Source organism: Pipra filicauda, unplaced genomic scaffold (genome assembly GCF_003945595.2).
Source record: "Pipra filicauda isolate LSUMZ 115617 unplaced genomic scaffold, ASM394559v2 scaffold196_size3971931_pilon, whole genome shotgun sequence".
Classification (NCBI taxonomy): Eukaryota; Metazoa; Chordata; class Aves; order Passeriformes; family Pipridae; genus Pipra; species Pipra filicauda.
This window is the reverse complement of record NW_024104305.1, coordinates 3,319,257-3,334,256: the sequence shown is the minus strand read 5'-3', so window position 1 is coordinate 3,334,256 and position 15,000 is coordinate 3,319,257. Positions and strand designations below refer to the sequence as shown.

At 52.6% G+C, this 15,000-nt stretch overlaps 1 long non-coding RNA gene across 5 annotated transcripts in view; it reads left to right on the top strand.

The window, feature by feature from the left end:
* Positions 1-13,365: 13,365 nt before the first annotated feature.
* Positions 13,366-15,000, top strand: part of LOC113994983 — a 1,717-nt gene continuing 82 nt past the window's right edge. Inside the window, exons 1-4 of one of the 5 annotated variants that reach the window (XR_005563259.1) lie at positions 13,366-13,409; positions 14,094-14,178; positions 14,543-14,693; positions 14,783-15,000. The exon at positions 14,783-15,000 is cut by the window's right edge and continues 82 nt beyond it. This is a non-coding gene — a long non-coding RNA (uncharacterized LOC113994983). Of the gene's footprint in view, positions 13,410-13,492; positions 13,690-13,962; positions 14,002-14,093; positions 14,179-14,542 lie in introns of those variants that run through there. The other 4 variants (XR_005563260.1, XR_005563258.1, XR_005563261.1 and 1 more) reach the window with 4 other exon arrangements.

The window sequence follows — 15,000 nt, the reverse complement described above, 5'->3', positions numbered from 1 at the left end:
CAGCCAGGAGGGGCGGCCCCAGTCCCCCACAGCACAATATCGGCCCGCGGTCGCCGTTATTAAACGTGCGATATCCCCGCGTGGAGGGGGGGAAGAAATGATATAAAATTTCATATACCCACCCTGGTGTATAAACAGGCTAAATCCCTACACATTCTCAGCCCTCAGCAGTCTAAAGGTTAAAGCCTGTCAGCTGGATTTCACAGATTCCAGGAAGGAATGGAGAAGTCACGCCAACTCCTCATTGTACACCAGTGATCAAACATCTCCTCATTACACTTCAATATTGTTGCCTCTAAAGGTCACCATTGCTGAACATAATCACACAAAATCAAAACTGCAAACTTTATATATCATGGAGGTAGTAAATAGCTCGGAGGTTTATTTTCTGGTGCCTGAACAACACTCTGAGCCCATTTATAAATTCCTGGGTGCTGTGGCATGAACCGAGTGCATTCGCAGGGGCTAACAAAAGCTTCAATTAAATCAATTTCCTGTGAAAAATATTCAAAATAATTTATTAGGTCAGTACCAACTGGTCTAATCAAGCAATTGTTCCTCGGCAACTTTAATTTGCATAATTAAAAAAGAAGAATTTTGATTATTTAGAGAAACAGCAGATTTTTAAGAACATGATTTCTAGGTCAGATTCCTTGAAACGCTTCATCCTTGGCAAGGAGAGGATCCTGGAATTTATTGAGATGTTTCTAAGATGTGCTATAAATTCTGGATCACTCCATTATTTTCCTATTCACTGGTTTTCCTCAGCACTCATTTAGCTTGGCAGAGCCTTGGCCCCAGCTCAGTCACAGGCTCCTTGGAAAACTGTGTTTGATCCTTTCACCACCAATGAAAGACCAAAAATTCTGACCTGGGATGGATGGACACTTCTCCAGGGTCAGGCCAAGTAAGAAAGGAAAATTGATCCTGAAAAGGGAGACTGACAGGTGCAACGAGCAGCTTTGCAGGAGGGTGGATTCTTGGATGAAAAGGAAAATTTTCAACAGCCAAAATTATGTGCCAGCCACTTGTCAAATTCAGCTCAGGGCAAATATGGAGAGGACAAAACATGAAGCAGAAGGATTTTTGTTGTTCGGTGGATGGACCATCCAGCCAACCCCAAACAGAGTTGTTTGTATGGGAGAAAAAACAAACAAACAGGAATTTTCCTGCCGGCCCAAATGGAACTGTGTTCAGCTCAGCCCCTGAACTGGAACCTGCATCCTGGGCCAGAAAGTCGTGTCCTGGCTCTGGGACATGTCCATGGACAGAGCCTGGAGACTTTTCCAGGCTGACACAGCCCTGGGGTTCTCCCACCTCTGGGGCAGCAAAGAGGGTGAGGTTGGACACCCCCTGCCACAGAAAGTATCCCACAGGGACAGCCTTCAGGGAGCACCCCTATGGATCAGCTCTGCAAAACCAGAAGGGAGAGTGGCTCAGTGAAACCCCTGCCTGGTTTCTCCACCTGGAGGCCCTGCCCTCCCTCCTCTCCCCGTGGGATGCTGCACAGGTATTGAATAGGAGTAAGAGTCAGATCTCACCCACCTGCTTGAGTTCTACCTCTGCAAAGTCTGGGCTCAAAGGAGATGAAAAGGCCCATTAATATTATTATTGCCATATATTTTGATATCTAAATCAGATTTAGCTATCAAATATCTGAATTCTTGTGGCAAAAAATGCCCCCAGGATATTGTAATACCTGCTGAAGTCACAGCTTTTTGCTTCTGCAACCCACCTGCTCTGCCAGCCAGGCTCGGCCCCACTCCCACCTCCACCACCTGTGACATCCCAGCCGTGCTCCTGACTCCTTCCCTCCCGTGTCCTCCAGACAGCAAGATCCCAGGGAGCGGCTGTGGAGTTCAAATAGCCACGGAAAACACAGACAGGCAGGTCTGCGTGTGTCCACGTGGGTTTTAAACCCCAGCCCTGGCTCCCTGCTGCCTGCTCTGCTGCTCAGGGACAGGAATCCGTCACCTCTTCGCTGTTTTCCCAGCGATTTAGCACAGGTTGGGATCCCATCCGCCTTCCCACGGCTCCCGAGGGGCCTCCTCCTTTCCCAGCCCCGCTGCAGCAGGAGGGACAAACCAGGGGAAGCACAGGAGGATCCCCCTTGGCGTGAGCGGGAGCACACGGCCGAAAAGTCACTTGGAAGCGGCAGGACACGTCTCCTGGCAGCACAGGGCGGGAATGTGACGCCTTTGTAGGGCACAGGGTGGCCCGGGAGGGTCCCTCCAGCGCGCACGGGATGCCCGAGATGAGCCAAGCGGGTCCAGGAGCTTCCCCAGCCCCCGCCCTGCAGCCGCTGCCGGTCCCCCCGCGGGGCTGCCCCCCGGTCGGGGTGTGGGGGTGCGGGTGTCAGGAGCCTGTCCCGCGGCACACGGGACCTTGTCCCCGCTCTGTCCCCGTGGTCGCCGCGCGGTCACGGCGGGGCTGCGGCGGGCACGGGAGCGCTGGGGCTGTGCCTGCTCCTGCTGCCTGCAGGTCAAACACAAAGCAACAGTCTGGGCAAGAAAGGCGAGGCTTCTTGCTCTCCCCCGGCGAGGGACGGGGCCCTCGGGCGGGAGATGCTCTGCCTGGAGCCGGGAGGAGCGCTGGGGGAGCATCGGGTGAATCCCCCGTGCCCTGTTTCTACAGGATTCACACCAAATCAACGAGTGCAAGGCCGGCTCTGTGCACGGGATCCCCGAGCGGCTCTTCCCGGAGTCCCCGTGGCCGGGCACGGGGGTCCCTGCGTGGGGGTGTCCCCCGGCCGCAACCCCTCCTGCGCCCCGTGCCGGGCTGTGCTGACGCAGGAATCGCCCGCGTGATTTCCTTTCCATCACCACTGTTTTAAAAGGCCCACCGGGAACGCCGGGACAGCTCCCGCGCCAGGGGCAGGCGATGGAATAAATGGCTTCATTCAAAGCAGAGCTGGAAAACAGCACATTGATCCAATGCTTCCAAGCAGCTTTTCAATAGCCCTAGCAGTGGAGTCCCGCGGGGCTCAAAGGGTGCTCTTGTCCGGGCTGGAACACGGCCCTGAGACACTGGGACACTCACACACACTCGCTTTGCTGCCTCCCTCCCCCCCTCCCCTGTGGAAACTTCCCCAGATAATTGATCTTTTCAGGAAAGGAGAATAACAGACTCGGGGTCCCATCCTCTTGCCGCAGGAGTCAATGGGAATTTGGCTAATGACTCTCCCGGGAAGAGCGAGCCTTCGATTTCCAATAGGGAAGCAGCTCCGTGCCGCAGAAGGTTTCGTGCGGTGCCGGAGTCTGTGGCTGACACGGGTGGAGCCGCCCGGGCAGCACTCGCGGCTCTGTGTCGGGACCCTCCCACACGGAGCTTCTCCCACCGCGGCAGGAGCACCCTGAGCCCCAGAGCCCCCTGAGCACAGGGACACCCTGAGGGTGCTCATCAGGCTGTTCCAGCCCCCAGAGAACTCGCGATTGCAAACAAACCCCATTCCCTCCTGTCCCTTCCCAAAGGAGCTCAGACCCCTCGCCTCAGCCACCACCTGTCGTTGGCTTTTCTCTTCACAGTCACAGGATCATTAAGGTTGGAAAACACCTCCGAGATCATCCAGTCCAAGCTTTTCAAACTTCACTAATATTCCCCGCTGGGAAGGCACAGCCTCTCCAGGAGCTGCTTCCCCAGGGGCACAGACCCACCCACTGCCAGTGCTGGGGGTTCCGGCCCCCCATGCCACGACCCCCCTCTCAAGGAGATGCCCCTGACATGCTGATGCCCATCAGGCAACTCTCTCCCATGCTGAAAAACACGTTATTTCACTAATATTTCCATTGAAAGCAACGAGATGACCTTAAGAGTGAAGTGTCATCTGATCAGTGCCAAGAGCAGCGGACACAGATCCCACATTTTTCCAGGAAAACTGTGCACCAGCTGTTTTGATGTGTACAAGCTCAGAGTTGGTGTGTTGTGCTGGAGCCACAGAGAGCTGTTCTGCACAACCCGATTTTGCTGCTTTTTACCATGACAAAGGACTCGTGTTCCTATGAATAAATCTGTAACTAGACCACACACGATTATTAGGCTCCGTACCAATTGTCCCTCATTAATGATTCAGAGGAGCCATTAGCATTTTGAGGCAAACAAGGTGTACTTAGTTAGCAGGACACGACCCAGCTGTCATTAAATTATATCTATGATTAATGATCTTCAGAGGCAGAGCTCTGAGCCTGGGCGAGGGTGAAGGGACAGGGAGGGGGGTCACAGCTGGCACTGGGATGCTGCAGGGGCTCCTGGATGGAATCATGGAATGGTTTGGGTTGGAAAAGCTCTCTCAGACCACCGAGTCCAACCACCCCCCAGCACTGCCAAAGCCACCACTGACCCATGTCCCCAACTCCCACATCCACACGGGTTAAATCCCTCCAGGGATGGGGACTCCAGCACTGCCCTGGGCAGCTGTGCCAGGGCTGGACAACTCTTTCCATGAAGGAATTTTCCTGAATATTCCATCTAGACCTCCCATGGAGGCCGTTTCCTCATGTCTTGTCATTTGTAATCTGGGAGCAGAGCCCGACTGCTCCTCATCACCCCGGTACAGGCTGAGCTTTGTGGTGGGTTTAGTGCTCACAGAGCAGAGGGATCCCAGAGCTGGGATCTGCCATGGGGGGACAGGCTGGACAGGAGGGATGCTCAAAAATGGGGGGGTGGGGGTGAGTGGGGACAGCCCAGTTGCTGATGATGCTCAGGGAAAGCCAAGTGTGCTGGCAGGGGGGGATCCCGTCCCAAAACACCCTCTGTGCCCCACTGTATCACTGTATCCAGGGAACTGGGGGGGCTACACTCTCAAACCACGGTGCCAGGGACATGCCACGGGGTTGGGTTGGATGCTCTGAAGGCAGAGGGAGGCAGGTGGGGATGGAGAGCCCATCGCTCTGCAGCCAGTGGGCACCACTGCTGGCGTCTGCCTGGGCAAGTTTTCTCAGCACTCTGACTCCTCAGGAACGTGTTTTATTTATAGAAAGCCTGACACCTCCTCAGCAGTTGCAGGCTGTGATCAGAAGTGGCTGAGGAAGCACGGGGCAGAAGGTTGTAGCTGAGGGACGGGTGACAGCACTGTCAGGGCAGACACAGCCAACAGCTCAGGACAAACGGGACCACGTTTAGAGAGAAAACATTATTTTTGCTGCCAAATTTTAATTTAATTAGGGATTGTTTTGGTTTTGTTCTTTTGAATGTGGTTTGTTTATGGCTGTTGGGGAAGCATCACTGCCATGGCAACGGGCAGCAAACACAGGGAGGGAGCACCAGGAGCTCGGCATCACAGGGCTGTCACTCACCTGCCAAGGGAGGGGAAGGGTGATCCTAACACCAGAACACTGAAAACTCTCAGAATGAATCAGGATTGAAGCAGTGACAAGTTATCTGCACTCACCACAACACTTACAACTCTTTTCCAACGCTCACATGTGAGCGATGACAGGACAGAGGAGAATTGAATGAGGCTGTGGGAAGAATGCTGAGGTTTCCATCTGATTTTGATTTATGATGATTTTGTGGCAAAATCAGATTTTACTTTTTTTTCTTGCTGGACTGACTTCGCAGACACTCCACAATGCCATCAAGATTCAGTGTCTGGCCAAAGTGCTCTGAAGTGTCTGCCCTGTGATTTGCAATGGGATAACTAAAAATGCTGGGTTCTCCTCTTTTTTTTTTTTTTTTTTTTTTTTTTTGGTTTGTAGGAGAGAGAAGGTTACGTGTACTGTGAAAACACCAGAGCTGAATTAGCTGAGCAGGAAAAGCAGGGAGGCACCGCCAGGGCCAGCAGAGCCAGGAGGAGGGAAGTGGGGAGGGATGATGATGGGGTGACGGTGACAGTTTTAGTCTATTGAAATGCCCAAACCCTGAGCTGAAACCCCCATGAATGGTTAGTTCAGTGCAGAGACTCTGTTTGTATGTTTTTCCCAGCTGTGTCTCCGTTGCTGTCCCCGTTTTCCAGCACAGATGGCACAGTTCCACACTGCCTTACGCTCCTCTCAGAGGGTGTTGTGGTTCACAGGACCACCCGTTCAAACACGACGTGACATGTTTGGGGCTGCTCCCACAGCCACTGAAGTGAGGGGAAAACTTGCCATTGAATTCAGTGGATCAAAACTGTCATGACTAATTTATAGCTGATTACATTATTAATATTTGAGTCTTTATAAGTTGCCCCGAAAGGCAGCAGCTGTCGGGAGGGCACTGCAGGGTCATGCCCTGTGGCAGGACACCAGGCTGAGGGCACGGGGGTCCCACTGCCAGCACTGTTTGGCACCACTGTTTGGCTCATGTGGGTTTGTTTAAAACCTGACCATCATATGTGTCCTTAAGAGACCCCCAAGATCATCAAGTCCAACCTGTGACCATTCCCCACCTTGTCCCCCAGCCCAGAGCACTGAGGGCCATGTCCAGTCCTTCCTTGGACACCTCCAGGAATGGGGACTCCACCACCTCCCTGGGCAGCCCCTGCCAGTGCCTGACTGCCCTTTCCATGGAGAAGTTCTTCCTGAATTCTTTTGTATCTGCCTGTCTTTGCCACCAGCAGTGCCCCTGCAGGATGCTCGGCCCATGAACACATCAAAACGCAGCAGCAGCAGCTCCCAAAGTTTGAGCTTCCAGGAGGGGTTTTTCCTCTTCATTGTCCCCACAGGCTGGAGGAGCCACGTGGCTCATGAGGGGCCGGTGGAGAGGAGGGGACAGGGATGGGGACAGGGATGGGGACAGGGATGGGGATGGGGACAGGGAAGCCAGTGGTGCTGGTGGCAGTGCCGTGGGGTTTTCCTGCTCTCCCCCAGACCCAGCATTGCAGGGCACGAAGAGACAGAGGCGAGGCTGGAAAAGGTAGAAGTGAAATTCATGTGACTCCAACCAATACCCTGGCTGGAGGTGACCCCCTCTCTCTGAGGCACATGTGACAGTCACAGCCTGGTGTGCAGGACAGCTCTCACACAAAATCCTGGGAAGCAGCTCCCTCCCAGCAGAGAGGAGGAGGCCAGCTGGGCTCTGGCTGTCCTTGGAGCCTCAGACCCTGCACAAACACCCACTTACTGCTGCTCGAGCTTCCCCCCGGGCACACACCCCTGGAGCTGCCCATCTGAGGGGGCTGTGAGTGGTACCCAGAGGGAGGTGACCCTGGGATGGGGCTCCTTGTGAGCCATCCTGCTCCATTCCTGCTCATCCTTTGGGCACGGCACAGCCTGCACGATCCCATTCTGTGACCAGAGCCGAGGCTGAGAACACAGCACACCTTGGACACCCCTCCTATCCATTATTTAAACCCATCCTCCTCACAGCATTAATTAACTTCCCCCTTCTCCCTCGCTGCTGCAGATCTGGTGTGTCAAGTGGCACTTTGACGGATGACTATGGATATTTTCCTAGAGAGACAGAACCTGGGGGGCACGGGTCCTCCTTGGTGAATTGTTTAACACAACTGTACCTGGCAGGCACCCAGGAATGCCAGGGGCAGGAGGTCCAGGTGCCAGGGGCTGCCACCAGGGCAAGAAGGTCCCACCAACCCCACTGGTGTTTGATGCTGTGTCCTCACCTGAGGCAGGATGGGAGCCAGAGGAGCCAAGTCAAGCAGGGATGTGTTACAGCTGCTGAGGCACCAGGTATTGGGAAAACTCATAATAAAAGGGATCAGTTCCTGTCCCCAGAGACTGCCCATTCCCCGTGCTCCAGCCTGAGAAGGGATTGCTATTTACATGGCCCAATCAGAAAGCTGATGAGATTTTTGGTCACTTTTTTGGAACCCTCCTCGCCTCTTGCTCAAGACAAAGAAGATGCTGCCATGGAAAAACATCTGGAGACTGCACTGCCAGGAAAAACATCTGGGGACAGTGCTGCCAGGCTCCATGTCCCACGTAATATGTGTAAGGCTCTGATCTCCAATCTCCAACCCCCTCCAAAGCCCCCAGCCCAGCTGGGGCAGCCAGCACAAGGGCTGTGCCTAAAATCAATAAGTCCTTAATGACATCTTCCTCCTGTCAAGCACAGAGAATTGTGCATCCTTAAGGCAGTTCCTCTTGTAATGAAGTTCAGGTGCCATTTCTTTTTCTTCTAGAAAACTGAACACACCCATGTTTCTGCTAAAAACAATAAATGCTGATTATTTGGTGAGGCTGACAGGAGAGATGCACAAGGCAGAGCACAGCAGAGGCAGCAGACCTGCACCACCTTCTCTGAACTAGCAGGTGATGCAAAGCAAACCCAACAAGTGTTAAATAACAGGGCAGTGGTTGCCTCGCTGAGAGGGTGGAAGCCGTCCCCAGAGTATAATAGGTTTTAAATTGGAGGCCTCTGCTTCAACCCCACAGGAAATGAGAGGGGTCACAGAGGCAAAGATTGCACCACTGTTATATTACTTTAAAAGACAATCTAATTTCTCGGTCAGAAATTGCAGTGGTTTTGGGAAGATGCCTTTGACAAAAGATGTCATAATTCCAGGCCGTGGCTGAGCGAGGGCCCAGAGCTCTATTCAGCTGCAGCATTCCTGGAGCCTGGCTGGGAGCTGTGGCATTTGACACAACTGCTGCAAAGGGGGGTTGAACAGGAAACACAAATGGCAATGGAGAGAGCTCCGGGAGGCTGAGGCTGGACGCTCCTGCCTGGAAAACAGGGCACGGGCACACCGGGGTGCTTCGGAGCACCCCGAGCTCTCAGCCCCCACCCACAGCCACCCCACCGTGGTGTGGGCAGGGTGGGCACCTGTGGGCAGGTCCTGCACCAGGCCCTGCTCAAACGCTGCAAATCCTGCTGGCAGAGGCTGCTGACCCACATGGGGAATAAAATAAAGTCTCCTTTCACTCGCCTTTGGCCTTCCCAGCCCACCCGGGGTGAGTGTTCCCCACCAGGGAACTGGAAATACCAGAGGTGCTGTGGAAAGAGGAAGGTCTGCAGCACCCAGAGCCCTCTCTCTGTGGGTGGCAGCAGGAACCCTGCAGACACTTCTGTTTTCCCAGGGGCTGGAGCCGAGGGAAGCCGGGGGTGTGTGTGGGAGGGGGACCCCCTGGCCAGGCTGTGGGGACATGGGACAGTGGCACACACACTGCGGGGGACAGTTATACTGTGTGTGCTGCAGGGATGGGTTTGGGCACCACCTTTCAACCCGTGAGTTCTTATGACCCCCAGCTGGCAAACCACACAACTCAAAAGTCACAAAACCCAACCCCGAGCCAACCCGACCCAACACAACCCAACCCTACCCAACCCCAGCCAGGGATGACATAAATTAAATTTAATTCCACACACATCTTAAAAGTTTTCCCTTTTCCTGCTGCCTGTAACATTCACTCTCTTGCTCAAAATGTGCAATTCCACTAGTTGGGGCTTTTTTATATTTTAAACAAGGTACACTACCTGAATCTTTCCTTGTATCAGAGCAGTATCATCTGATAGGACATGACAGCTTTCACCAGGGAATATTCTGGCCTAGTGTGAAGATAATTCCTGGTGTTGCCATTCTCTCTTCCCAGATACCAAAGGAGAGGGGCAGATTTTCAAGAGAGCTCGAGTTTCTACCCATCTCCCCCAGCCAGCACAGATGGGCCAACCTGAATGGCAGCAAGGTCATAATCACCTCTACTGGCCCAAAGTATTTGTCCATCCTCTGCAATAACATAAAGCCTCAGCAATGCAAATGTTCTGTAAGCTGAGAAGTCGTTTTTTACACTTGAAATGCTATTTCGCATTTCCATTTTTTCAGAAACTTATTAATTTGTGAGCGTAGCGGGAGCGTGCCCTGTGCCATGTGTCTCAATTGCATCCCATAAATATTTAACACTACTGGAAAACAATAATTTTCTAACCCAAAAACCAGCGTTACACAAATTAAACAATTGCTAAGTGACCACGGTGCTTTTTCGTGAGTCCCATCTCCTTTATTAACCCGAGACAAGCTGAGAGAGCCAATTACAGTGCACTAAAATGTGCCGTCAGCTGCCTGGGAATGGCCATTACATTTTCAGCTGCTGTGTAGTTCAATGAAAATTAGAGTTAAATGTGTATTTTGAATGCAATGGGTTATTACTATGAAGTTAATCATACCATTACTTTTCACTGAGGGTCTGTGGAAGTTTAAAGGGACCCTGAGAGAGGGGAGTAAAGTGAGGGCGGCCCTGGCTGCTGTCCCCACCAGCGGGGCACGGCCCGGGCTCGAGGCACCCTCCTCAAATCGTGTCACTTGTAGGATTTGCACTTGACTTTTGCAAACATTAAATGTTCTTGCCACCGAGAACTAATTAAGAAATCCGGGCCACTATTGCCGAGCTAATTCTGTTCGGGTTGACTGGGTGTTCAAATCTGACTCTGGATGCTCATCTCATGTGTGCTGTGACCAACTACTGAGGTTGGATTAAGGTAATTACCGAGCTCAACACTTTTCTGATACATTTTACAGTAATGGAATCCGAAGCTTTTATGTGCTTCTCCATCTTCACTTCAGAGGATTGGGTGTGTGAAGCTGTGCTTGAGGACGGAAAAGCCAAAGCCCAGTTGATCACCAGCCTACAGGGTGGCGTGGTTTGGCTTGGCTCAGCTCAGCTCAGCCCAGCTCAGCCCAGCTCAGCTCAGCTCAGCAGCTCAGCTCAGCTCAGCTCAGCCCAGCTCAGCCCAGCTCAGCCCAGCTCAGCTCAGCCCAGCTCAGCTCAGCTCACCAGCCCAGCCAGCCCAGCTCAGCCCAGCTCAGCTCACAGCCAGCCCAGCCCAGCCCAGCCCAGCCCAGCCAGCCCAGCTCAGCCCACCCAGCTCAGCAGCCCAGCTCACCCACTCAGCCAGCTCATCAGCCCAGCCCAGCTCAGCCCAGCCCAGCCCAGCCCAGCTCAGCCCAGCTCAGCCCAGCCCAGCCCAGCCTCAGCCCAGCTCAGCCCAGCTCAGCCCAGCTCAGCCCAGCCCAGCTCAGCCCAGCCCAGCCCAGCTCAGCCCAGCTCAGCCCAGCTCAGCCCAGCTCAGCCCAGCCCAGCTCAGCCCAGCCCAGCCCAGCTCAGCCCAGCTCAGCCAGCTCAGCCCAGCCAGCCCAGCAGCCCACTCATCTCGCCCATCAGCCCAGCTCAGCCCAGCCAGCCAAACAAGCCCGCATCAGCTCAGCCCAGCCCAGCTCAGCCCAGCCCAGCCCAGCCCAGCCCAGCCCAGCTCAGCCCAGCCCAGCCCAGCCCAGCTCAGCTCAGCTCCGCTCAGGCTCCCAGATCAGGGCAGCAAACTGAGCACCACATTAAAAGGCTCTGGAAAGGAGGTTGGATCCAGGGGAGTGTCAGGCTCTGCTCCCAGGGAACAAGGGACAGGAGCAGAGGGAACGGCCTCAGGCTGTGCCAGGGGAGGCTCAGGTTGGACATCAGGAGGAATTTCTCATGGAAAGGGTGGTCAGGCCTTGGAAGGGGCTGCCCAGGGAGGTTTGGAGTCCCCAGCCCTGGAGGTGTCCAAGGAAGGCCTGGACTCCATGGGCTGGGAGGGCTTTTCCAACCCAAAGGATTCTCTGAATTTCACTGACCCTGGGAAGAGCCTCATCACTGGCCCGAACGAGGTAACCTGCTTTGGATCTGGAGAACCAGTGACTCTGGGATTGATCATTATTTTCCCGGGCAGACATGGAGCTGGAAAAGTGCAAAAAGGGGAATGTTTTGTGAAAATTGCCAAAGAAAGGAAAGCCATCAGAAGCAAGAACCCAAATGCAAATTAAGGCAGTAAGAGTGGAACACAACAGATCTCTCCTGAGACGAGAAGACCTTTGTTCTGTTGAAGAGAGACAGAAGGGCCACAGACCTTTCCATGCTCCACAGCCAATGCACTCAATCAGCTGAGCTTGGCCTTTACCCCCCTCCAGCCCTCATGCTCCCTGTCCAGTCGCTAACAAGGGCCATTTATGATGGTTCTCTCTGGGATGGGGCTGCCTCTACCTCGGAAAATTGGACTGAGCTTATTCCTCATCCGCCACAAATTGGGCAATAACTTTCAGCCAGTACCCACGAACTGGACTCGAGTCAGCCAGCTAGAACAGAAGGGGCCTCTGCAGCCCATTACCAGCCTCCTGAAATATCCAGGCTCTAAGTGGACTGAGCACACGAGGCAGGGAGTGCCAATACTCATTAGGAGCTCCCGCCGCTCCCCCGATCAATCGCGGCCGCGACCCGAGACACAGCAACGCACGGCACAGCTCTGACACCTCAGCCAGGGCACTGCTGCCATTGGCTGAACTCTGGTCCCACGGAGCAGAACTTCAGCTCATAGAACTCGCCTCGTGCCCACCATCTCCAGCAGCAGGGCAGCAGGTCCCTGGGAAGGACACACCGGGCTCTCTGGTCCCGCCTGGCACCCACGTGATGGGCAGAGGCTCTGGGGCTCACCATGGCCACTGGTGTTCCTTGGCCCGCATGAGGTGTCCCACCAAACCTGACTTTAAAAGGGTTTATTAAAAAATACAGACCAGTGTGGATCCAAAAGAAACCCAATCACACCCAGTGGAACAGGAGCCTTCAACCACTCCAGAGCAAGAAGGGGATCAATGAGTGAAGCAGGGGGTTGGACCCTGCTGCTTGGCCTTCATGCAGCCAGGACCAAGAGCAGGGATATCAGTGCCAGGCTGGATGGGACTTGGAGTAACCTGGTCTAGTGGAAGGTGTCCCTGCCCATGGCAAGAGGTGGAATGAGATGAACTTTAAGGTCCTTCCAACCCAAACCATTCCGGGGTTCTATGATTCTGTAAATTCATCAATTTTTCCTCAATTTTCTTTTATTCTCTCTGTCACTCTGTGATCAGAGTGAGGGTACAACTACAATTTAGCCCTTTGGTAGAATTTACTTCAGTGATTAAAATAACTGCATGGAATTAGCGCAATTCTAACGTTGTTTTTTATCTTGAGTGGCAGAAAATCATTGCTCCTGGGATAATTCTTAACCTAACAGAGTGACCCCTATGAAATACATCCAAAAGTTTTATGATTTTCCCCCTTCATGCTAATTTAATGTGGCCCAATTGTTTAATCTCAAACTGAACACATTCCAAATAAAGTAATGCAGCTCACAACAAGACACTGCAGGAAATAATTAGGTTGCAAGTTGTGGAGGCTTTAATATGGTTGAAATTATATAACTATCTTTGCATTCCCTGTATGGTCCTATTAAATGCAGTCGGCATTGATGTCGGGAGCTGTCAGGAAGCAAAATGAAAAATAGTTTTAATAGCTGCTCTTTGACCTGTTTTATATTTTATGTCAATTATAACAGCACACAACCATGCATAATTATGAAGCATAGATGCATTAAAATGTACACATAATTTGTGTTCTTATGGCAACCGTTGCATTAGGATCTGGAAAACAAACGGATCCTTCCTATTGTGAAGTCGTCGGGACATCGAACGCGCTGGAGGTTTGTCCCTCTGAGGGATTTAAACCAAATATTCTCAGGGACAATAAACCCAGCAGGTCAGTGTCCATCTGCCCTCTGTCCCGAGGCTCTGACCATGGGCCTGGCCCTCACCCAGCTGCTGGAGTGGTGAACTAAAGGGGGCTGAGAAGGGTTTTTTCCCAAGTTTATTTTGCACATTTGAGAAATGTCCATCCAAGTCCATTCACCACGAGGGATGGTCACAAACTGCAGCCACTGGCCTGTCTCTTTCCCTTGCTCGCCTCTTTCTGTGGGCAATATTTTTAAACTTCCTGAGCTGTCTGACACAGAGCATGGCAGCCACTTCTGAAAAGTCATGTAAGCAAAACAAATGTTTTGGCAATTCCTTTGGGCTGCTTTGGTGCAGTCTGGTACAGGGTTGGTGTCATTGCTGTGTCCTGGCAAAAACTCTCCACCTTTGGGCTTAATGCGAAAGTAGCAAGTGTTTTAGTTTTTTAGTTGCTTTATTTTTTTAAATTGCTTAGTTATATTTGTATGTAAACCAGAGCAAATCTAAGGGAAATCCCTAAATCAGTCCCTTTGTCTCCTATTTAAAAAAACCCAAACCAAACCCCCAAGCCCTGAGCTGCTCTTCTGCCAAAAGCTCACTCACATCTGAGAACTGTTGGGGTAAGCTGCTTGTGGAAGGAGGTGGAATGAGATGGGATTTAAGGTCCCTTCCAACCCAAACTGTTTTGTGATTCTATTAATTACTTTTCAAGCTGATTCTGAAGATTTGCACAAAACTGATATCCTGCCTGAAACAGGAAACCTGAGCAAGACCCGTTTCCTTGTCCCTACTCTGAGGTGAGCGATGTGCACAAACCATCACCCTGATTTTAAGCAGCATCTGTTCTCCTGGCACTCGGCTTGGCCGGATCCAGAGGGGAACGTGGGGAATGCTGGAGGCAGCAGTGAACTGGACAAGCACCTGAAGAAGCCTGACCTCCTCATTTCTGATGGCAAGTGAGAGGAAACACCATGAGGATGAGGGACCTGGCCACAAACCCGACATTAATGTGGCTTTTCTCTGGCTTTGGATGAGCAGTGCTGCCCTGCTCTTTGGCTGCTCAGTGATAAGAGTGAACTCTGGGAGTAAAGCCCCCCAGGGAAGGGCTTTCACTCACTCTTCCCATCTTAACAACCAGCTTTTTGCATCAAAACCTGGCAGGGAGTGAAGAGGCCAGTGAGGAGCTGAGGCCAGTCACCACAGCGGCCGCTGGCAAGGATTCCACAGGAATGCACAATTTGCCTGGTAAAGGAAGAACTTCCCTGGATCAGTCACAGCAACTGCCCTGGGTTATTCACAGGAACTTCCCCAGGTACCCACACCACCTGTGCTCTGCTGGCTGCTTTGATTCCAGCTCTGCTTGCCCTGCACTGTTAAATTGTCACAGAGCCTTGTAAACAGGAGCTCCCGGTTCCCTCGGAGTGGCGCGAGCAAACTAACATCATAACAGGAGTGTTTATGGAAAAATGCTCAAGCACTGAAGCAGAAAGGGCTTAGCACTGATCAGACCTCTCTCCCACCTTTATTCTTCGCCATCCACATTGAAATGCAAATACCAGCGCCGGGTTTCCACCAGCGTGCCACTCACAAATTGAAAAGCAGTTTTTATCTATGCAAAT